The following is a 23214-nucleotide window of genomic DNA, read 5'->3' as shown; positions in this document are numbered from 1 at the left end:
TTCCAGCCTTTCTCAGGCTTAAAGTGGGCATCTCTTTCTAGTCCTTTTTTTCCTTTGTATTGATGCAATGTGAGTAAACTCCCTTCAAGTCCCTTTCCATCTTGGCTGAGAATTGTCTTTGCCCTTGAAGGTACAGTCCAGATGGTGTTTTCTGTATCCCAAAGACCAGAGGAGGGAGAAAGGGGGTCAGCCGTTTGAGAAAAGCCTCAGCCAGGACTATCTGTAGCCTTGGTTTGCAGTTGATGCTATTCTCTCATCTTGGATTTTGTTAAACTATCCAACAAATCCCACAGATAATTTTATATAGGAATATCCTCCCAATGTTGTTTTAGCCGTTAAGCATTTCAATGCTCCTTGTAAAAGGTTGAAGCATGAAATTATTATTTGTATCCAAAGGACAAATAAAAAACTGGAAGATCAAAAGTAATGGTTTGTTAATGGATGTCTGGAAAATGTCACATGATGCCAAATGTTTTCATTGTTAAATTTGATATTAGTAAAAATAATCCGTGAAAGGAATTGTATGTTCAATTTTCTTATTTTGTAAGAATTCCTGAGCTTGTGTGATGCTTGTGAATTAATCATTATAATTTTTAAATGTAATAAACTACCTGAAACAAAAATAGTTTTAGAAGGAAAATTATGAAGGAATTTCCAAAAAATGTATGGGCAACATTTATATTTCATAGGGCATGTGGGTGAATTTTAATACATTTGTTAGACTGAAGTGGAGATTCCAAAAATAAGAGCGTCTAGGAACTATAGGCATCATAAATGTCCCAGTATTCTTGGGCCGCAGATGTTTTCTCCCTTCCAAGGGCCCTGGATCCTCTGCTTCAGAGAGTTGCCTGGCATCATTCTCTTACCCAACTTCACCTTTCTGGTGCCAGCAGTCATTTCAACATCTTCCCAAGCAAAGCAGGGAAAAGAGATGGTCAATGGGGTTGTGGTGGATCCATGTCATATTTATGGTGGCCCTGAATCTTTAGAAAGTCTCTCTCGTAGTTTGGTATTTTTCCCACATTATGGGTCCTGCCTCCCCAAGGTAGGAGCTAGAAACTAATTTTTCTAGTCTTCATGCAGCCAGGGCACAGGAATGGGACCCCAGTTGCCGTCGATTGTACTCACCACCCAGGCTGCAAGAATTAGAGATGGACTTGTTCTTGACATCTGTTTTTGCCCCATCTTTTGCATGCTGATGAAGAGGAAGTCCAGTGTGGAATCTCTTCCTGGACTGGGAGGCTAGTAGAGCCCAGTGTAGACACAAGGCTTTCAGATGCAGTGATGGCAGAGGTCCTAGCAACAGCATCCCTGGTGCAGGGTCTGTGGGGTGCCCCACAGCACCTGGACACAGAGGTGATGAGATTCCCGTTGCAAGCTGTTCTGTGATGTGCTTGGGTGTCATTCTAGGCTACAAAGCAGCTGGTCTGATTCTCTGGCTCTCCTAGAGTTGCTGTGGGTTTCCTTTAGGAAAGAATGTTTGTCCTTAAACTAGCCAGAGTGACTGGCTGCACTTGGCTTTGGTGCCTATGATAAGAGACCCAATGTGGTGAGGAGAAGCACCTCCAGGTTCTCCATGTGCCACTTTCCCTATCTGCTGCCACGAATCTACTTTCCCTTTGTATTCTCTTTGGTTAAAATTACTCTTCATTGCTCTAGGCAATTGGATCTGGGTGAGGGCTGTCAGATGTAGAAAATAAAAATACAGGATGCACCGTGGATTATATGATTCAATTTTATGAAATGTCCAGCTAGGCAAGTGTATAGAGACAAAACATAGATCAATGGTACAAAACGTAGATGAGTTTTTGCCTCGGGCTGGGCGCACGGATGTCATGTAACTGCTAATAGGTACTCGTTTCCTTTTGAACGATGACAGTGGTCTAAACAGGGACTATGGTAATAATTGTATAACTCTGTGAATATACTAAAAACCCTTAAATTTTATACTTTAATTGGTGAATTTCATGTCCTATGAATTATTACTCAATAAAAAATAAAAACATTTACGGCACCTAGTTAAATTTGAATTTCAGATAAACAAAAAATATTTTTAGTATGTCCTATATAAGATTTGGAATACACTAAAAACATTTCTTGTTTATCTGAAATTCCCGTTTAAATGGTGTCCTGTATTTTCTGTGGCAAACCTACTGTAGATGTTGATGATGTCTTTGCTTTCCTCTCCACTTCAGGTAAGGATCACCAGAATGGCAAACCCCAGAAAATGTTTTATTTAGTTTTTATGTTTTTTTTTTTAAATGTCAGGCTCTTAGCTGCACCAAACAAAACCATGTAGACGCTTGGAAACTTACGTCTTAATCTTTCAGTGGCCTCTAGTCTTCCTTTCTATGATTGTTGTAATTCTCTGAAAATATCTGGTTTAAGCATACTCATCTTTTGTTTTTGCATCTTCATCTTCCTCAGTGTTACTGTATGTAGGGCTAAAAAAAATTATGTTAGAGAAAATGTGCAGTTAACTTACAAAAAGTGACTAGTTACTATCAATCAGAATATTTTCTCAAGAAAACCTCCTTTCTATAAAATTAGCAATCTTTTTTTAAAAATAAATTTATTTATTCATTTATTTATTTTTGGCTGCGTTGGGTCTTTGTTGCTGTGCACGGGCTTTCTCTAGTTGCAGCGAGCAGGGGCTACTCTTTGTTGCGGTACGCAGGCTTCAGTAGTTGTGGCACGTGGGCTCAGTAGTTGTGGCTCACAGGCTCTAGGGCGCAGGCTCAGTAATTGTGGTGCACGGGCCTAGTTGCTCCGTGGCATGTGGGATCCTTGCAAACCAGGGATAGAACCCATGTCCCTTGCATTGGCAGGCAGATTCTTAACCACTGCACCACCAGGGAAGTCCCCAAATGAGCAATCTTTATGTATGAAGTAGGGGACAATTGCAGTGATACTTCAATTACAGAATGAAAATCCTTCAGTGGAGGTCCATGAGGCAGTTGCAAAGGTCCACCCAAGTTCAAGAGGAGGGGACACAGGCTCCACTTCTTGATGGAGAAGTGACAAGGTCCTATTGTACAAAAGAGCATGTGGGATGGGAGATATTTTTGTGGCCATCTTTGGAAAACACAAGCTGACACAATATATTTAGTCATCAGTCTTTTAATAGGAGGCCAAATCTTTTTAGTTAAAACATGGGTTCACTAATTGGAATTCCTCTTGTTTCACTTAGATAAACTGTGCCAATGCATGGCCTAAGATTTTAACTTAGACAAAAGAGTTAACTCTGTTAGGTGATGGATGTGTCAATTAGCTTGATTGTGGAGATCATTTCACAATGTATGTGTATATCACATCATCCTGTTATACACTTTATACAATTTTATTTGTCAATTATTCCTCAATAAACCTGGAAAAATGAGAATCACCTAATTTTTTTTTCTAGAACTAGATGAGTTGATTATAAAATTCATTCGGGGGAATAAATAAGGAAGAATGTAAGGAAACCCCTAAAAAAAAGAAGCAATGCAGAAAGTTAGCCTACTAAATATTTGAAACATATTATGCAGTATAACACTGGTGAATGAATAGGCAGACCAGTGGAAAGACATTAAAACTCCAGAAATATTTTTTTTAATTAGTATATGATAGGACTTCCCTGGTGGCACAGTGGTTGAGAGTCCGCCTGTGAATGCAGGGGACACGGGTTCGTGACCCGGTCCGGGAAGATCCCACATGCCGCGGAGCGGCTGGTCCTGTGAGCCATGGCTGCTGAGCATGCACATCCGGAGCCTGTGCTCCACAACGGGAGAGGCCACAACAGTGAGAGGTCCACGTACCGCAAAAAAAAAAAAAAAAAAAAAATAGTATATGATAGAGGTGGCATCTCAAATTGGGGAGGGGAAGGATGGACTCTTTAATAAGTGGTGGTGAGATAACTGGAGAGCGACATGGTTAGAGATAAAATTGGATATATTCCTTACCCCATATGGTAGGATAAATTATCAGGATAATATTTAAAATGACCAGGTATTTTAAATGTAAAAAAATTTTAAATGAAGCCATAATAAGCACTAAAAGGAGAGAGAGTAAATTCCTTATACTACGTCCATGGGGAAAACTTTGCTAGTGATGACTCAAAATCCAACAGCAATAAGCAATAAGGAAAAAGATTAGTTTGATTACTTAAACTTTTTAAAAATAATTTGCTTGACAATAATAAGAAAAGTAAAAAAGACAGTAAACAAATATTGGCCACATATTACACAAGGATCATATACCTAATGCTTGGGTTCAACCATGCAAAACTCTTCACTTGTCAGTGTTCAAAAATGGCAATTTTTTATTAATTAACATAATATAGAAAGAACAGCTGAAAGAGAAAATAAAAAGTTTAACAACCCTATAGAAAAATTGTCTAGAAGTATGAGCACACAGTTCACAGAAAAGAAATACAAATGTTTCGTAACCCATATGGAAAAATGTTTAACCTCACTCATTGTAAGAAAATGCATACTCAAGGTACAGGGAGATATGCCATTTCTCACCTATTCTATTGGCAAAAATCCCAATAACTGACAACATAACGCAGTTGTTGAGGCTGGGGAGATTGGCACTCTCATGTTGTTGTTGATGGGGATGTAAATTAGCCCCCCCGGAGAGGAGGAATTGGTGATATCCAGCATGATTACATGTGCATGAAACCTTTGATTCAGCAATCCTACTTCTAGGGACACCTGGGAGTTCATTATACTTTCCGGTTTGCTTTTGAATGCGTTTAACATTTTCCATAATTAAAGGTTGGTGAAAATTACAAATGAAAACAGGAAATGAAGGGTGTTCATTAAACTGGTCAATTGGTTAAAAGGAGATCAGCTGGGCTTCCCTGGTGGTGCAGTGGTTGAGAATCCGCCTGCCAATGCAGGGGACACGGGTTCGTGCCCCGGTCCGGGAAGATCCCACATGCCGCGGAGCGGCTGGGCCCGTGAGCCATGGCCGCTGAGCCTGCGCGTCCGGAGCCTGTGCTCCGCAATGGGAGAGGCCACAACAGTGAGAGGCCCGTGTACCGCAAAAAAAAAAAAAGACGTCAGTTAAGATACCTTCCACTGCACTGTACTGCAGAGCCATCTGGATTTGCAGCTTCATGACAAATATACTTTGCCAGGGTTCTTAACAAGCTAAGAGTAAAGAGGGAGGCCAATATGTACTTTTGATTACTAGAATAGAAACTAGGGTGGTGGATATCAGTGTCTGCAGTTGAAGAAGGGGCAGGCCAGTTTGGCAGGTGGAAGAGATCCTGCTGGCTGTGTCACCAAAACCATCTAGGCAATGTCCAAATGCAAGCCTTTTGCATCCACACTGGCTTTTTAAATTTTTTAATTTATTTTTGGCTGCGTTGGGTCTTCGTTGCTGCTCGCGGGCTTTTCTCTAGTTGCAGCGAGCGGGGGCTACTCTTCGTTGCGGTGCGCGGGCTTCTCATTGCGGTGGCTTCTCTTGTTGCGGAGCACGGGCTCTAGGCACGCGGGCTTCAGTTGTTGTGGCTCATGGGCTCTAGAGCGCAGGCTCAGTAGTTGTGGTGCACGGGCTTAGTTGCTCCGCGGCACGTGGGATCTTCCCAGACCAGGGTGTGAACCTGTGTCCCCTGTATTGGCAGGCGGATTCTTAACCACTGCGCCACCAGGGAAGTCCCCACACTTGCTTTTTTAATGCAAATTCAGTTATAAGGAAAACAAAAGAGAATTCACTAAAACAGAGAAAATGGGTAAGAGCATATTTATGTGCCTCTGCTACAAGTAGACAAGCAGACCTCTGTGATTGGGAAAAAATCACAGCTGTGGATCTCCATTTTATCTCCTATAAAGCAAGGGGTTTGGTTAACATGGCGTCTAAGGGTCCTTTCTTTTTTTTTTTTTTTTTTTTTTTTTTTTTCTTTTTGCGGTATGCGGGCCTCTCACTGTTGTGGCCTCTCCCGTTGCGGAGCACAGGCTCCGGACGCGCAGGCCCAGCGGCCATGGCTCACGGGCCCAGCCGCTCCGCGGCATATGGGATCCTCCCAGACCGGGGCACGAACCCGTATCCCCTGCATCGGCAGGCGGACTCTCAACCACTGCGCCACCAGGGAGGCCCTAAGGGTCCTTTCAATTGTAACATCTGCAAATTCCATGCAGCTGCATCTCTAGAGGCTTGCCTCCAATGCATTAGCACTTGGCAGCTACAGCAAAGAGGGACTCGAGATACCTACTGTTGAGACAATATTGGGTAACATGCTGTCCCCACCTAGACCCTCAGTCATTGCTCTGACCAGCTTTGATAGTCTGCCCCAACTTAGAAGTTGCCCCACTCTTGAGCTCTGCTCAGCATTTCTTTTTATGAAGACCATTTGAATGTTTCTGTTATACATCTTGGTTGCCATGCAAACTTGGCTCGCAGAAGCCTGAAACAAACCCCAAACACCTCCTTACATACTTGCTTTATGACATTTTATTTGAATGCCAATATAACAAGTTTATAGTAAATGGAGGATATGGCAGGAGACTAAAATAACACTGTAGCCTTTGAACACTCTAATCTGAGCTTAATAATTTTAAGATTTTTAGACATTTGTAACTCAACCTATGGGCATAATCTAGTAGTAATGGTACTTGGGTAAAGATGTTATGCTCAAAAAGATTGTACTGGATCAAATAACACAGTGGTTCCAAAGGAAACTAAATCTTCTTAAAACCCTCAAACATCAGTTTAAACTGTTAACTTTAATTTTATTTTAAATTCATGTTAAAGTAATTGCATCAAGCTGGGATTAGGTACCGTCTCTAACTCTCCTTCTACAGAGTTAACCGTTTCATGTATTAGAAATACAAATATAGTTAGTTAAAAAGGGGGAGGAGGTGAAAAATAAGCTAGAGGTTTCTGCCTACTGTGGTTTTGCATAAGCAATACCTGTAGATGCTTTGCCCCCAGCCTGGACATCAGTCATCCATCTCTCCGTCTGTTGGAAGACAGAGCATTCCTCTGAGCAAATTACCTAGTGGAGGGACTACAGAACAGTTCTCAAGTCCTTGAGCAAAGGGACGTTTCAGCCAGTACCTTGATCATTAAGAATGTGAATGTTCAAAGTTGGTTTGATGATGCTTTTAAGGCAACAACTCTTTGAAGGTGCAGCCTTTGGAGTAGAGGGAACACTGGGCAGGGAGTCACCCAGACCGGGATTCCAGGGCCAGCTCAGCCAGTCGCTAGCATTCCAACTTTAGAAAATTTCTCTATCTTGGTTTCAGTATTCTAAATTATAAACTTAGAGAGTTAATAAAATCTCAAGAGTCCCATGAAAGCCTAATGTTCTGGGATTTTTCATTTAGCAAAGCTCTTTGGATGTGAGCAGCAAGAAGGGAACCAACCACAGGGAGTGCTGTAGAGTGTTATTTCATTTCTTTTTGTTTTCCTGTGACCACAAACTCAGCCACATCAAGAAGGGGCCAAGAAATGCCCAAGTGCACTGATGTGGGCAATCTCAGGCTGCTGTGGGGCAGTATCCATGTCATTATGTGGGGAAAATAGGGAAGCAAAGAAGGCCTTTAATTCAGCTTTTTTCTTGACAAAGCAGTACTCCAAATTCCCATCCATAGTGGGGCACTGCGCTGTCAGGAAGGGCTAGGACCCTCCAGCAGAGGACCGCTGCTGAGGTCATCAGAGCCTCCTAAGAGCAGACCGTCCAGCAAGAAGAGTGTATGCAGGCCAGCTTCAGGATGGACTCACTGAGGTCAGCTCTGGGTGGACAGAGGGTGGCCAGTAGAGAGTGAGGTCAAGACTGTAGGAAACCAGTCAGGGCTGATGGTCAAGGGACAGCCTGAGTCAGAATAGAGGGACACTTTCTAACATTGGCCATTTGGAATCAGAGTCCCATTCTTCCCCATGCATGTCATCCCATTGCCCAGTGATACAGCGTAGACATGATCCTGCTCCCAGAAGGGGGTCAGAACGTGATGTTTATACCCCATCGTTCCAAGTTCTTAGTAATGTCTACCTGTGCTGGACAAAGATCACTCCTCGGAAACCAAGTGTCTATGACTCCATTCAGAAGAATTTCCACATGACTTCCTTTTAAGCTCTTAAAATTTAAGTGCCCAGATGTGATTTTGGAGGCACTGAGTTACTCTGAGACTTATGCTTCACACAGAATCCAAAGTCTTTGATTTTCTTTTTTGAACATGAACATAAAGATTTCAATTGGTAACTTCCCAAGCTGAGGGCCCTCAACTTCATTTTTCCAAATAATTTTTCTTCTGCTAAATACAGAGCAGAGTCACCTGTAGAGTAGCTTCAATACTTAATTTTTTGAATGTATAATATCTAAAAGGCATGGAAGAGAAGTCTCATCTCAATGTCCTTGTTTTGATTAGGGATTTAAAAATACAGCCATGTCAAAAATAAGATGAAAAAATTAAAGATATATGGTCATGATAATCTTTAAAATGGCATATATGCCATGCATCTACACATTTTTCCTTACTTCAGCAGGAAAAATGTAAAATTATTAAAATTAGGGTTTGTTTAGATTAATATTCAATATAATCGAGCGTAATCATGTATTTTGGTTAAAACTCTTCTTCCTTTGCTAAAATAGGTAATACTTATCTCACAAATTATGTATTTGAATTTCTTATGAGCTTGTTTGAATTTCTGCTCCTCGTGTAGCGATCCAGGTTTAGACACTATTCTGTATGAATCACTGTGATGAGATGTGAGACCTCATTTAAGGAAGGATTGCTTTCGCGATGCATTTGTGGATTTGTTTAATTTTATTCCTTATTGTAGAAATTAGCTGTTTTAGGGTCTTTAAATATTTTATACACCCTCTATAGAATAGAGTTCTAGACTATTCTAAAAGAAGGAAACTATTCTTCCTTAAAGAGCACAACAGATGTTTCAGGTAACAATGCTCCTGAGACCTAGGGGCATTGTCTGTGAATTATTCAGCATTTAGTCACCTCAGCCTTGGGTGGATGGGGTGTGTGTTTTCGGGGGGGCGGGGGGGAGGTATGGTTTGGGGGGGCAGTTCTTGTCCTAAGAGAACTTTAAGTCCAATTGAGAAAATAAGAATGAATCAAGAAATAGTAAAAATTAGAAGAATTACTTGTGTTTGGGATACAAAACATCCCCAGAAGTAACCCCTGCTCCTACCCAGTCTTCACTATACCTACACTGATTGATATCATTCTTGTTAAAGGGTGAGACAGGGTATTCTCTGTTTCTCCAGGCCCTAAAAGACCAGTTTTACATTTTCCCTCATTTTCTTCTACCTGTTAACACTTTCCAGGAGATAAAACGAACAGGGGATGGAGTTGTGATAGTTAATTTTATGTGTGAACGTGACTGGGCTACAGGATGCCCAGACATTTGATCAAACAATATTCTGGTGTATCTGTGAGGTTGTTTCTGGATGAGATTAACATTTGAATCCTTAGGCTGAGTAAAGCAGATTGCCCTCCCCAATGTGGGTAGGCCTCATCTGGTTAGGTGAAGACTTGACTAGAAGAGAAAGGCTGAGTAAGAGGGAACTCCTCCCGCTTTGACTATTTGAGTTGGGACATTGGTCTTTTCCTGCCTTCAAACCTGAACTGAAACATTGACTCTTTTTGGGTCTCCAGCCTACCAGCTTTCAGACTGGCACTTACGCCATGTGTGCTCTGGTTCTCAGACCTTTGGACTGAAACTATACATCAGGTGTCTTGAGTCTTCAGCTCGCCAACTGCAGATCTTGGGACTTCTCAGCCTCCATAATCCTGGGAGTCAATTTCTTATAATAAACCTCTTTTCAGATAAACAGATGATAAAGGTGATGATGATGATGATAGATAGCTAGGTAGATACATACATACATACATACATAGATACATAGAGATAGATACATAGGTACATATATACATAGAGATAGATAGTCTGGAGAACCCTAACACAGGGGTCTTACCCTTTAGTTTATTAATGTCCAAAGCTCATTTTAGGTATTTGCCCAAAAAGAACAAAATTAGAGCAACAGAAGAGTATCTTTCTTTGCAAACAGCCAGCCAATCCCAGTGTGAACTGAGCTTTACCGGCTCTGTCTCCCTCATTCTTTCCTGAGCTGTTGCTACCCTGGGTCTCCAACTCTAATCTCCTAGAGAATGTGACTATTCCTCCCGCTGTGAGCCCACAGGCTGGTGTCAGGTGTTGTCTGCAGCTTCTCCAAGTGCTGCTCAGACCCCATTTCTCTGCCATCTGGGAGTGGTCTGAAGTTCTTCAAAGGCATCCTCTGCCTGATTTTGACAAGCATTTGCTCTTCTCCCACCCTTTGAGGTCCCATACTGTCCCCATTCTATCCTAGGTTCCAATATGTTCTCCACTTCACTTGAGACACTTTGCCCAAACAGTTCTCCTGGCCACACCAGCTGGCACCCCAATCAGCCTTCCGGTATTTTCACCAACAAACCCCTCCCAGTAGGTAACATCCTTCCTGGGGACCCTAGGCTCCTCAGGCCTTTGAGGATTTCCCTCAGGGCTCAGTTCATGGGTTCAGGAAGCCAGGGGCTCTCAGCCAATGGGGTACAGCCTCCAGAAGAGATGGGAGCCTCGGGCACTGGTTTTGCACAATGATCGAGAAGTACAACCACTTATGGAGAAACTGTCAATTACAACAGAAATGAGTCCCACCGGTTCCAAGAATATACCTGGTCAACCAGGGTGGATCTAGGTTTGGAAAAGCCTGAAGCTTATGGGATTTGGGTTGCCCTCCTTAAAAGGAAGAATTCAAAATTACAAACACAAAATTAGGTATGAAAGTGAATATCTATTTAGAAAGAAATCACAAAAAATCATATATTTTAAAGAACTGACAACTATCATGTACCTCACAAAATCCTAAATCATAACTTAATATTTTTAATAATTAATTGCCTAATACACCTCTGTAATGCGTTGTCCCTACATTGTTGGCTATAATCTCTTTGATGACCATTTCATGTAAAAATAAAATTTGGTATAGAGAGAATTAAAAGATAACTTAGTCTTTCCTCCAGTATGATTGATCAAAATTTATGTTTTACCATTTTTAGTTTGGGAACTTTATTTCAGTTTTATAATTTGTTATTGGTAATGTAAATTTTTTAAGATTTAGGAAAACCTCTATCAGGTGTCTCATATAAGAGTGAGTAAAGTTGAAAGAATTTCCCATAGACTACCTGCTAGCTCCATCCATGTTTCTTTCTCCCCCCTCTATTCACATACTTCTGGTGGGGGCACCTCGGAGCACATGCATATCCCTATATCACCTCCGATCTTCACCTCCAAGGTCATTTTGCAAGGTGAGTGTAGGAGTCTTCCTGGAAGCCATGCTTACATGAAGGAAGGATGACTGAAGGAAAGTCAGAGTAGAAAGAAAAGACAGTCTTAAGTCATCTCAGTTAATATCTTACTTTTTCAAAATGTACAAAATCCCATAACAATATTGTGCATTGTTAGAGGCCTGCCAGGATCTTGGAAAGGACCCGGACAAGTGAGGGGACCTGGAGCTTAGCTTTGTCAGTTTCACAGCAAAGCCCTCCCTGGACAGTCCAGTGAAGTGAGGCCTCAGGTCCTTGCTCTCAGGCTTCTTATTATTTATTCCTTATTTGCCATCGGCATCCCTGAGTCTGATGTCACCTCCTTGAACTCCCAAGCCCAAGCCTGGTGCCCCCCACCTTGTGTCCTCCAATAGCACCCTGTACTCCCCCTCTTTATAATACCTACCACTCTGCATTTCCATGCCTGTCCACTAGTCTGTCTTCCCCAGTAGACTGGAAACTCTAGTGAGGACAAGGACTGTGCCTTCTCCACCACTGCCTCTCTGGTGCCTTTCACAGTATATGGTACTCAGTGATGCTTGTTAAGTTAACTGTACTGGAATCAGCAATTGCTGTGGTTGTTCCTAGGGTTTGGCCACCGTATGGATGATCCGTCCTTTGGTTTCAGGCCCCCTTAATGAATGCTTTGTCAATGACGACTCATTCAATTCAAACTTGGCCTCCATCTCTGGAATTCATCCTTCCGAAATTTGTTTGGCCTTTGGCAACCGGACTTTGCCTCCTGCTGCCACCTCCCTCCTGAAGGCAGCCAGGGTCTATGAAATAAAAGCATCTACATCCCTTCCTTTCCAGTCACCACCCTTAGCTCTTATACACTCTGTAGTCTCCACCATGTTTTCACATACATGTCAAAGAGATCCTCCCCATAAAACTGGAGACACGGCATGACGGGTTATTTTGTCCCATCTCCTAGAAGAGGAGGAAGCAGGAGGAGGAAAAGAATAAAGGGGAGAAGGAAAAGGATGAGGAAAAGAAAATATAGAGGGAGACTAGAGGAGGAGGAGAGGAAGGTTAGGGGAGAAAAACTCAGAAATGTGAAGTGATTTAGCCAACCTCACAAAGGGACCTGGAACCGGTATTGAGCTTTATAAACCCCAGTCCAGGGCTCTTTACACTAAACTCTTTTTTTTTTTTTTTTTTTTTTTTTTTTTTTTTTTTGCGGTACGCGGGCCTCTCACTGTTGTGGCCTCTCCAGTTGCGGAGCACAGGCTCCGGACGCGCAGGCTCAGCGGCCATGGCTCACGGGCCAGCCGCTCCATGGCATGTGGGATCTTCCCGGACCGGGGCACGAACCCGTGTCCCCTGCATCGGCAGGCGGACTCTCAACCACTGCGCCACCAGGGAAGCCCTAAACTTTTTTAAGACAATGCCATGAAGCACTACACTGGGAGCCATTCATCTCTGGAGCTTTAAGAGAGAGTCCTAGAAGCCAAAGTGGTTGATGAAGCTTTTTAGAGGAGGTGGGATTTAAATTGAGCCTTTAAGTTTGGAGAGGGTCTGCAAAGGACACATGCCTGGGGAAGCAGGGACAGCAAACACGTGGGGACCGTCCGAACGCCCACGGGGTGTCATCTGCACCCAGTGCTCACAGTCATATCAGCAGAGCAAACTAGCCAGTGTGCAAAGTGCACTTTGGAGTAACAGGTTGTCTGAACTGTGTGTGACTTGTCTTTGCACAGAAACAGTGAGTCATAGTGCAGGGCATGCTAGTCATGAAGTGGGGCTGTGACGAGCGTTGAATATGCAGGTTGCTCGTTGCCCTTGACCCTTGCCTTCCTTTACATGTCAGTCCACAGCAGTCGCCTGCCTGCATATTTTAAAGGAAGATGGAGAAACACAATCTGCAAGGACAGTTGAGGCCCCCACGGGAGCATAGAATTGCCTCGAAGTACAAGGGCTCATGAACATTTTACATCCCCTTTGGAAATCCTCCTAAACTCTCTGCCTCACTGGTTTCCTGGTACAAGATCTAATAAATCTGTACACTCAGCTTAAACTTAGTGCCAGGCCTCATAATGGAATGATTACATGTGTTTTGTGTGTCAGAGACCTGACAGAAAGATTATACAGCACAGTGAAGCAATCGTTGGGGTTTTGGCAGGGAAGAAGGAGATAAACATGTGTCCAGGGGAGAAAAATGGCAGCTCACGGATTGGCTGCATCGACGTCATTCAATCATTCAGCAAAAGTGTATTAAGTTTAGGTCAACACACATTTATCAAGTCCCTCCTATGTGACAGGCATTATGTTACGTCCTGTGAGTACAGAGGTGCACAAGACACATCATCTATCCTTGGAGCTTATAGAGAAGCCCATCAGAAGAGACAGGCATCTAAGAAGTGATTTCAGTATAATGTGGTAAGTGCAGCGCTAGGGGCTGTGACAGGGTACGATGGTAGTAGAGAAGGAGGGGACTTAGCCTGCAGTATTAGAGAAGCTTCTGCAGGAGGAGTCTGGAGGGATAAGTCGGGTGAAGGGGGCAAGAACTGCAAGCAGAGGAAAACGTGAACAGAAATAACCGGTGACATGTCTGAGTTTGGAAGGCGCGAGGGATGGATGTAAAGGGACTAGGTAGAAGAAGTTTCATGTTACTAGAGTGGAAATAAAAAGACTCATCTGTGCTGTGAGGGATTCAAAGATGAAGTATAGGCAGTTCTATCAAGGAACTTAGCATTTGATCCAATTGACATGTTAAGGATGCATTTAAAGTTATAGCAATATAAGATCCCATTGTAAGAGATACCAAGCCCAATAAGAAGTGATGAAGTGCCAAAAGTGAGTCAGAGAATTACATGGCATGCGTTTGTAAGAGAGCAAAGCCACTCGCTGTGGGGGAAGGGTTCAAGGAGATGGTGATACTTGAGCAGAAGAGAGGATAATCCATGAGGAGTTTGAAAAGAAGGGGAATGTTATTCCAAGCAAAGAGAATACCTTCATCAAAGACTCAGAAACAGCGCTGATTCCAGTCATTTTAGGATTGCATAGGAAATGAGACCACGGAGTGAAAAAAATTTCAAAATAAAGTCTTTGTATATAAAAGCCTTTTAAGTGGGACAGGTCACTTCCCTAGATTGGGCTGGGAAGGGAGCATGGAGATAGCCACTCATGGGCTGATTTGTAGAACTGCAAGATAGAGGTAGCATGAGCAATGCTTTTGTAGCTCCAATACTAAGCTGTGTTCCAGAAGCCCCCCTTTTTAAACAGTCAGTGGGAATGCTCTGTTCCAAAGTCGAGATGACAAATATGGCTGTAGATCAAAGAGAAACAATAGAAATCTGCAACAAGAAGCTTAATACATGCATGTGCTTCAAGCCCTTGCCATGTGGCCTGTTAAAGGGGACAACTATATCTCCAGTGATCTCATGGAAACCAAGACAATTGTGTTTGGGACAAATGCTAAACAAGACAAGATGACAGGAAAACTAGTATCAATCAGGATAGTCTAGGCAAACTGGGACATGAGGTCCCTGTAACGATCAGTCTTGCAGGGAAAACAGAAATCATGTGAGGCATTTCAACAGAGAGAATTTAACAGAGAAAATTGGTTCAGTGGGCAGGGGTGTCTCAGAAAGCACAGTGGGAGCAGCGCTGGAACGCCAAGGGAATAGGGGGGAGGAAGCAAAGGCAAAGGTTGGGGTTCTCAGGAGGACGGACCCTGTAGAGCTGGGGCTCAGCCCTCTGGGGAAGGAGCACTTCCCTTCTGCTTCTGGAAGGCTCAGGAGCTCAGAAGAGGAAGTCCATGGGGCAGGGGCTCAGCTATCTGAAGGGAGGGCACTTCATGGGGCCTGATGAGGCTGGTGCTGGGAGCGCTGGATGAAGCTGGAAACTGGAACCACCCATGATGCTGAGTGAGGTGCAGCGCTAGAGCGACACTGAAAGCAGTGAACAAACTGCCTTCCAGTACCCACCCTCGCCCCGCCCCTACCTATTCACAGCATCTAGCAGCCGGGAGAGGGAAGCTGTAGTTCACAGGGTCCCAGCCCCAGCTTCTCAGAGCAGAGTGTGGAAAGGTGGGTTGGAACTGGGTACAAGTGGTGTAATAACTGGCACAGGCTTGGAAACAGTCCTGATTTTTGAGGTGGGAATTCTCCTAAAAGACATCTCAGCTCAAGAAGTGATGAAATCATAATCTGGTCCCAGCAGAAGAAGGAGGTAACATTTGTTATTCCCTTTGTGCCAGGGGCTTTACAAATATTGGTTCATTAATCACAGCAATCCCATAGAACAGGTGTTCATCCTGTTTTTACAGATGAAGTGTCAAGCGATTAAGCAGCTTTGCCCAGAACAAATAACTAGTAAGAGGCAAGGTCAGGACTAGAAATCAGTTCTATGTGATCCCAAAGCCCAGTTCTTTCTATGGTGGGAGCTGTTCCTTCACAGGGCTTAGGCCCAGGATCCTGGCTGGGGGCCAGTGGCTGGACCACTCCTAGAGACTGTGGACCAAATGAACTCTGCCACCACTGACCTCCTGAAAGCTCAGGCCCAGGAGGTCGCCCATCCTTTGAGTTCACATCTCGCCGGATTCTAGCAACACCAACACGATTTCCTCTTGCCCAGAGCTGGCCTCACTCCCATCTGGAGGAGCCGGAACTTTGAATGAGCTCGCCACCTCTTGGAGGAAGCATCACGCTGCAGCCACCCTTAGCTCCCTTGTGTGATGCCCAGAGAGTGTCTGTGTGCCTGTCCACGTATGTGCCTGTCATATACATTCAACTTTACCCAACAGGATGACATTCTTGGATAATAGGCTATCAGCTCGAGAGCCAAGAATTGCAAAGGCAAGCGTTATTTTTTTGGCTGAGTCAAGTCCCCAGTCTTTGCTCAAGATGGAAGCAAATTGGGCCTGTATTTTCTGGAAACGCTGATGCTGAGATGGGACCTCGTTGAGGAATTCACCAAGGCCCAAGGGAACTGAGAAGATAAATGCTACCAGGCGGCTGCAACTTGAGCGAAATTCAAAAACAATAGCATGTCAACTTAAGATCACAGAAGGCTATGGCGAGGGTGACAGAAAGCAGGGGAAACGACTTGGTCCGGAGACAAACGAGGACGTGGATAATGGGCGAGGGCACTACAAACGCTGCTTTGAAAGGAAGCCGGAAGGGAAGGAGGCAGAGTCGGCTCTCCCCACCCAGGGATCCCAGCTCATCCCCGAGGAGGAGGGAGGTGCGGCGGCGGTTTGGCATCCTGCCTGCCCAAACGCCCCGGTGCCAGCCTCCACTGTGCTTTCCTGAGCAGCTCAGGAGGGCCAGGTATGGGTTTCTCCTGTCACGCCAGTGTTTTTGCAGAGAGGGCTTTGGGGGTCTTTTGGAAAGTGACTTAGCTGGAGCCACACGTCTGCCAGCATGGCAGCTGTTACCACTTATACCAGGAACATCTGGCCTGAAGATTGCAGTAAAAATGACACTTGTCTACAGAGAGAAAATGTTGAAGTATACATTTTGGACATGAAGAAATAAGTAATGACATTTAATGTTTTCATAAAGCTGCTACATCATGAGCAGCAATCATCCAAACCCCAGGCCCAGGCATCCATGGGGGCATCTTTATACCGCAGCGTGCCTGCGGGGTTTGTAGAGGGCCTCTTACCCAGAACATCATCCCCTCATACGGGCTTTGTCCTCTGAAGACATAGGACAAAGGGAGACCCTCGTAAGACCCCCTCCTTTCAAGACTTAACTCACAGGAAGGGGGAGCAGGGAGCAAAGTGTAAGGAGCCCTCCACCAAATGTCAGGAAATCTAGCTCCGGGTTGCAGTTGTGTCACCGGGTAAATCGTATTTGGAGGTTCAAATTTCTCGTCTGTGAAATGGAGGTGTCAAAGATGATATGTTTAAGGTTCCTCCAAGAGTTTATACTCTGTGCTTTTTGGAATAGAGGCAATTCTACCATTTCTATGCCAATCCCGTAGGTTAAACATGATTCTTTCCAGACCCTGCTCTTAAAATGCACAGTTCCCTTGATGTGGTGATTCTTGCAACCCCTCCAATCTCAGAAGAAGAGAGAAAGTCGAACAGGGCCAGTGTGAAAGCCCTGGGCTCCTGGAGAAGAAGACAACACGTGGAGTGGGAGACCAGACCGCCAGCACGGCCCGACGTCCGCCTGTGGCCCTGCGGATGCTCCCAGCACAGCTGGCCCCGGGCCACGGCGCCTCAACTCCAGCGTCCTCTGCGTTGGATTTCAAAGAGGGGAGTTGAAGAGAAGATGAAGCACACTTGCCGAGACTGGGTTCCTTTTTGTTGGCAGAGTGTTGATGGGGATGGTACAATAACTACACTTAGTTTGGCAGAGATTGGGAGAATCAAACAAGAAGGCATATCTAAGACCTCGGTGATTTGTGAGCGGTCAGCCCTTTGCATAATTTTAACATGCAGTCACTTATCACGGATGCCTTTGGAATTCAAAAATGTTACCTGTGCCCAACTGACCCAAGAGCAATGCACTGTTAATGTACAAATCTCCTGATTAATATGTCCGTCACTGTGTAAGCTCGTGCCTCACCAGAGAAGATCCCAGGAGCCCCTTCTTATTTTCTCTTCTACTAGGAGGAGGGAGGCAGGTACTACTGCTCCCCAAACACCGTGAGGCTCTTCTACATTTCTCATCCCCCATCTCCTAAAGCAGACTCTGAAGCCTTGTGGAGAGGCTGTGCTCTGCTTACTGTTCTCAGTGGATTCTCTGTTCAGTCAGTCTGACCTCTGGAGCCAGGAGAGGAGAAGAAAGGAAAGGCCAGGGTCAGGTTGCTGGCTAGTCCACACTGCTCACTCTTGGGCCAAAGCAGAGTTTGTGGGTCCCTGGGGCACATTATAATTGGGTGATGCAGTTTTTCTAAGCTTTAGTCTGTGGGCCTTTGATTTTGTACATCTAGCAGCTTCTAGATGTCTATTCTAGAAGCTGAGATTAAATCCTGTGTTTAGGGCTAAGACCCTGAGCAGGGCTAGAGCCTGGGCCTGAGGATCAGAATGGGGTCTGCAGCTTCCAAGTCAGTAGGTCTGAGGCAGGGCCTGAGCTTCTGCATTTCTGACAAGTTCCAGGTGAGGCCGATGCCACCAGCAGACACACTTTGAGTACTGCCGAGGGAGGCTGCCTTCATCATGAACTTGGGCTTTGGAATCAAATGCATGTGGGGTTAAGTCGTGGCTCCAGACTTACGTAGCTACGTGACTTTGGGACAAGTAACGTGATACTTCTAAGCCAAATCTGCTCAGACAGAAAGTGAGAATACTCATCTTGCTGACCTCTTGGGTTTGGTGTGAGGATTCAGGCCGATCACGGAGGAGTGCAGGGCACGCGTGCTCAGGAGAGGAGAGAACCCTGGGAAGAACTGTGTGTAGCTCTGCCCTCAGAGGTTTCAGCCCACGTCCACTTCCAGGACTGCACTCGTGAGCCTCGGCCCAGCCACAGGGAGGCCTCTGACCTCACGTCTCTGTTAATAAAACAGGGGTGACAGGAATAATGCCGCTCTCCTGGAGGCGTCACACAACAGCTCCTTAAATCACTCCGAGGGTGTTAGCGATTGAAATCACTGTCCTTTCCATCAAGCCAGGGGCCCTGGGTGCACCTGACGCAAGGAAATCAGTCTAGACACTTTCAAAGAGATGTTTACGTTACCTCATCTGTACACCATAGGTGACTAAAATTGATCGTACTCATCTGGAACCCTTTACACTGCTTTTTAAAATTAATAAGACTTGTAAAGTGGCATGTTTATTAAGAGGCATGTAAATAGACATGTTTTTACCAAAACAAAATTGGAAAGTGCTGTCAAAATAAAAACATTAAAAATGCCCTATTGGCCGGCACCAAATGTCATGACCCCAGTAACACAGGGGAATAATCAGCCATCCTAGGGTTTCCGTTCAGCTGTCTACACTGCTTCTGTGTGAATAACCACCCGTCAAACCTGTTACAAGATCCGGAATGTGCAGGGTGTGTGGGCAAACCCAGTCTCACCATGTAACCCATTTAGCGCCTTCCTCCTTCTCAAAGCTTCCAGTAACACTCACATAATGAACTATGGATTGAAAAACAAGAGAGGCCCACCAGGTGATGTTAGAGGCCTCTGTTCCCCCCCTTTACCCCAAATGTGATCAGCTTCCCAACACAGAAGCTAATTCCCATGTGCCTGAACCTACACATCCCTGTGGCCTCTGTGTGACCTAACTTCCGAGGGCAGCTTTGCTGGCTGGTTCCCTCCAGGGTCTCTGTATTCCCAAGGGAGTTCTGCAGAAATGACTTTTTTTTCCTCTGCCGGCTGAGAGGGTTTTTTTTTCTCAAGACCCAGGATGACTCGCTCGGTTGGAGAAACCCTGCATGTTGGGAGCCTCCTACATGATGTGGGTGGAGGGAAAGCCCAGCCCCACCCTCATTTCACTCATCATCCCACGGCACAAAGTGGATCCTACAGCTTTGGAACTGAGAGGCTTTTGATGATAATCCAGTCCAGACCTCTTCTCTTACAGAAAAGAAAAGATAAAGAAGAAACACCTACTCAAGTGCATAAACTGCTTTAATGAAGAGCCTTTTCTTTGGCTCTGGATAACTTTTCAATCCTCAGAATCCTTCTTAGCAAAAACCCAGATACCACAGGGCAGAATCATTCTTTACCAACAGTTCTCACTCTGCATGGGCTTGAAAGACCACCAGCATCTGAATCATCTGTGGAGCTTGTAAAACAAGCAGACTCTCAGGGCCCCCTGCCAGCCTCCTAAATCAGAAACTCCAAGGACCGGGCCTGGGAATCTGCACTGTGAAAACTCTCGGGGTGATGCTGTGGCTGGGATTTTGGACGGCACTTTCTTTTTTTTTGCGGTACGCGGGCCTCTTACTGTTGTGGCCTCTCCCGTTGCGGAGCACAGGCTCCGGACGCGCAGGCTCAGTGGCCATGGCTCACAGGCTTAGCCGCTCCGCGGCATGTGGGATCCTCCCAGACCGGGACACGAACCCATGTCCCCTGCATCGGCAGGCGGACTCTCAACCACTGCGCCACCAGGGAAGCCCTGGAAAGCACTTTCTTAAACCATTAACCTGCTAACCAGTTACCACTCCAGCAAGAACTAGCTGAGGACCAGCTCTTAAGCTGAGCTGAGGGGTGTTTGTGGGTCCTCCCTTTCCTCAGTGGGTGGCCTTTGTACCCGGTGGGTGGCTTGAGATGGAAATGCCCTGAGGTTCTCCACGCTTCCCTGCACTTTGCTGCCCATGCAGGACCCTGGGCATTGAGAACCCAGCTTTTTCCATTCATATGGGCCCCGTGGCCTTCTGCAGCTCCCCTTGGCTATCTTCTCAGAATATTAAGAAAGCACAAGCCCCTCTACCCTACATGGCGTATCCTTTTTAAGATAAATCTCCTGAAATGTTTGTGACAGACAGAATTTTTGGCAAACCAAGCCATGATTCCAGAAATTCTTTATCTGGAAGACATTGATAATCATGCTCTAGTTTTAAGTTTTCTCTCCATTCCCTTATCGTTGACATGTGATATGCAAATGAATACCCAAATATACCGAAAGGACCCAACCATTAGTCATTTTGAAGTGAAAAATCATGTGCTAATATATGCCCCTTTTTTGTATTTTGGATTTGCTCAGAGCGTTTCAGCAAATGCTTTTCTCTTCAGAGGAAAGGTTCTCATGTAGGGGTTTGGAGACATGACCAGCAAATGGATTTGCCTGGAGTCACCCGGGAATAAGGGAGCTATGGTGAGAGCTGGCATTTTAAGTGCCAGCTGAGACCAGGGAGGAAGGGCACCTGCCCCTTGATGGTGGCTGAAATAGGGAGTGTGGTTTCCTGCTCTGTGCAGATGTGCAGCTATACTGTGACACAGCTCAGATCCACGAATACCACTCCTTCCCCCGAGCTGAACTTCATGGAAATCAGAGAAACAAAGGTTCCTCTAGCAGAGGGGTTGGTCCTCTCCTAGCTTGCTGGTTACTCTGGACTTTCCCAAGGGGCAAATATAATGGAGCATCCTCAATTCCAATCTCTCAGCCCACCTCACACCTACCTCCTCAATGCCAGTGCTTGGGTCGTAGTCACACCTGCTGGATGGACACCACTCTTAGAGCTGCATCTGGATGCCTTCCAAGTTCCACGGGTGGTTGCTTCTCTCGCAGTTGGGCCACCACTTTGGGGACCCAGGACTTCTTCAGTGTGACAGTCTGAATGCAGGAAGACCCCAATCATAAACACTAAAGAGGCAAAAGCCCCCGTCCCCTTCCATCCAGTCAGTATCGTTATTCATGCATGTGGGAGGCACGCCAGGGCTTCACATCACATAGGGAGCTTTGGTGGCTTTCGTAGTTCTTTGGAATGTCTAAGTCAAGTCCTTTCCACTCCTCATTGCAAGCGCAGAATAAGGAACTGGGAAACCCTACCTCTTGCTGGAGCAGAGAGTGATGGGTGGCAGGAAGCAGAGCCCTCCTCCGACAGCCTGGAGCACGGGCAGGGAGCCTGTCTTTCCCTCGGCCCTAGCTTGTTTCCTCTGCACATGATCTCAAGCCTTTCCTGCAAAGAGTGCTGTAAGAGTCTTGGAATAATTGGTCTTGGAAAGCAATTTCAGCCTCTGTTTTCTTCCTTATTAGAAATTGTGCAATTTCAGCTCTAAACTTCCCAGGGTGCCTGCAAGGAGTTTTGTAAGGAAGTTGGATAGAGGCCTGTGAGAGCAGCACAGCCGAAGCCCCCAAGGATCTCCTACACCCTGTTTTCTTCTGTATGCAAAAGACAGACCAAAGAGCATGTTAACAGGTATATTTTTAGGACTTCTCCCTTCCGGTCTCTATCCCGAAAGCCGGAGCTTTGATAACAAGGGAAAGAGAGCATCAAAGAGGGAAGAGATATGGGAACATATGTATATGTATAACTGATTCACTTTGTTATAAAGCAGAAACTAACACACCATTGTAAAGCAATTATACTCCAATAAAGATGTAAAAAAAAAAAAAAGACCCAGCTTTGCTGAACTTGTAAAACGGAAAGTAGAATGGTAGTTACCAGGGCTGGGCGCTGGGGATTGGGGGAATTGTGGAGATGGTGAGGGTACAAACTTGCAACTAGTAAGTAAGTTCTGGATGCACAGCATAGTGATTATAGTCAACAGTACTGTATTATAAACTTCAAAGTTGCTAAGAAGCTAGATGATAATTGTTCTCACCACAAAAAAAGAAATTATAATCATGTGAAGTGATAGAGGTGTGAGCTAGCTAGCACTATGGTGGTGGTAATCATATTGCAATATATAAATGTATCAAACCAACTGGTTGTACACCTTAAACTTACACAATGTTATATGTCAATTACATCTCAATAAAATTTAAAACAACTTTTTTTTTCTTTTTTAAGTTGCAGCTTTGCTGCCAAGGAGTAGAGAGGGTCCAGCTAAAATATCCTGTAGGGAATTCCAGGAAGGAAAGGGATCAGCAAAGGACCTGGAATCCAGTGGCCTGCCTGGGAGGAAAGTGAGGGTAGGAGGAGGCATGGCGTGTTTCAGGGAATCCGATTCGAAGAAGCAGGCTCTCCCTCTCCATTCCTTTGGTTCTTCAGAAAGCCCGACTGGGAATCCTGGGAGGGGCCCGGGTCCAGATGCTCCTCCACGCTGGGGAGGGAGGGAAGAAGTGGACGCAAGAGTCAGAGCATCCTTATCTCCAAGGAGCTACCTAGGAGGTAGCGCTAACCCAGCTCGGAGAGTGCAGAAAACTTTCACAGTAGATCCTGGTTCATCGTTTTTCCCAGGACCAGAAACTAATGGTGGTAGAAAGTTGACAAGGATTTCGGATTCTTAAAAACAAAACAAAACAAAAACTACCCTCACAAATCTGGAGCAGGGGAAACAGAATCCGTGTTTGTTCTTTGGAAGGGCAGTGTGTAGTATTACATGAGTAAAGGCGAAT

The sequence above is a fragment of the Mesoplodon mirus genome, assembly GCF_964341445.2.
Source record: "Mesoplodon mirus genome assembly, chromosome: 14".
NCBI classification, from domain to species: Eukaryota; Metazoa; Chordata; class Mammalia; order Artiodactyla; family Ziphiidae; genus Mesoplodon; species Mesoplodon mirus.
Note: the sequence above shows the minus strand (reverse complement) of the source record.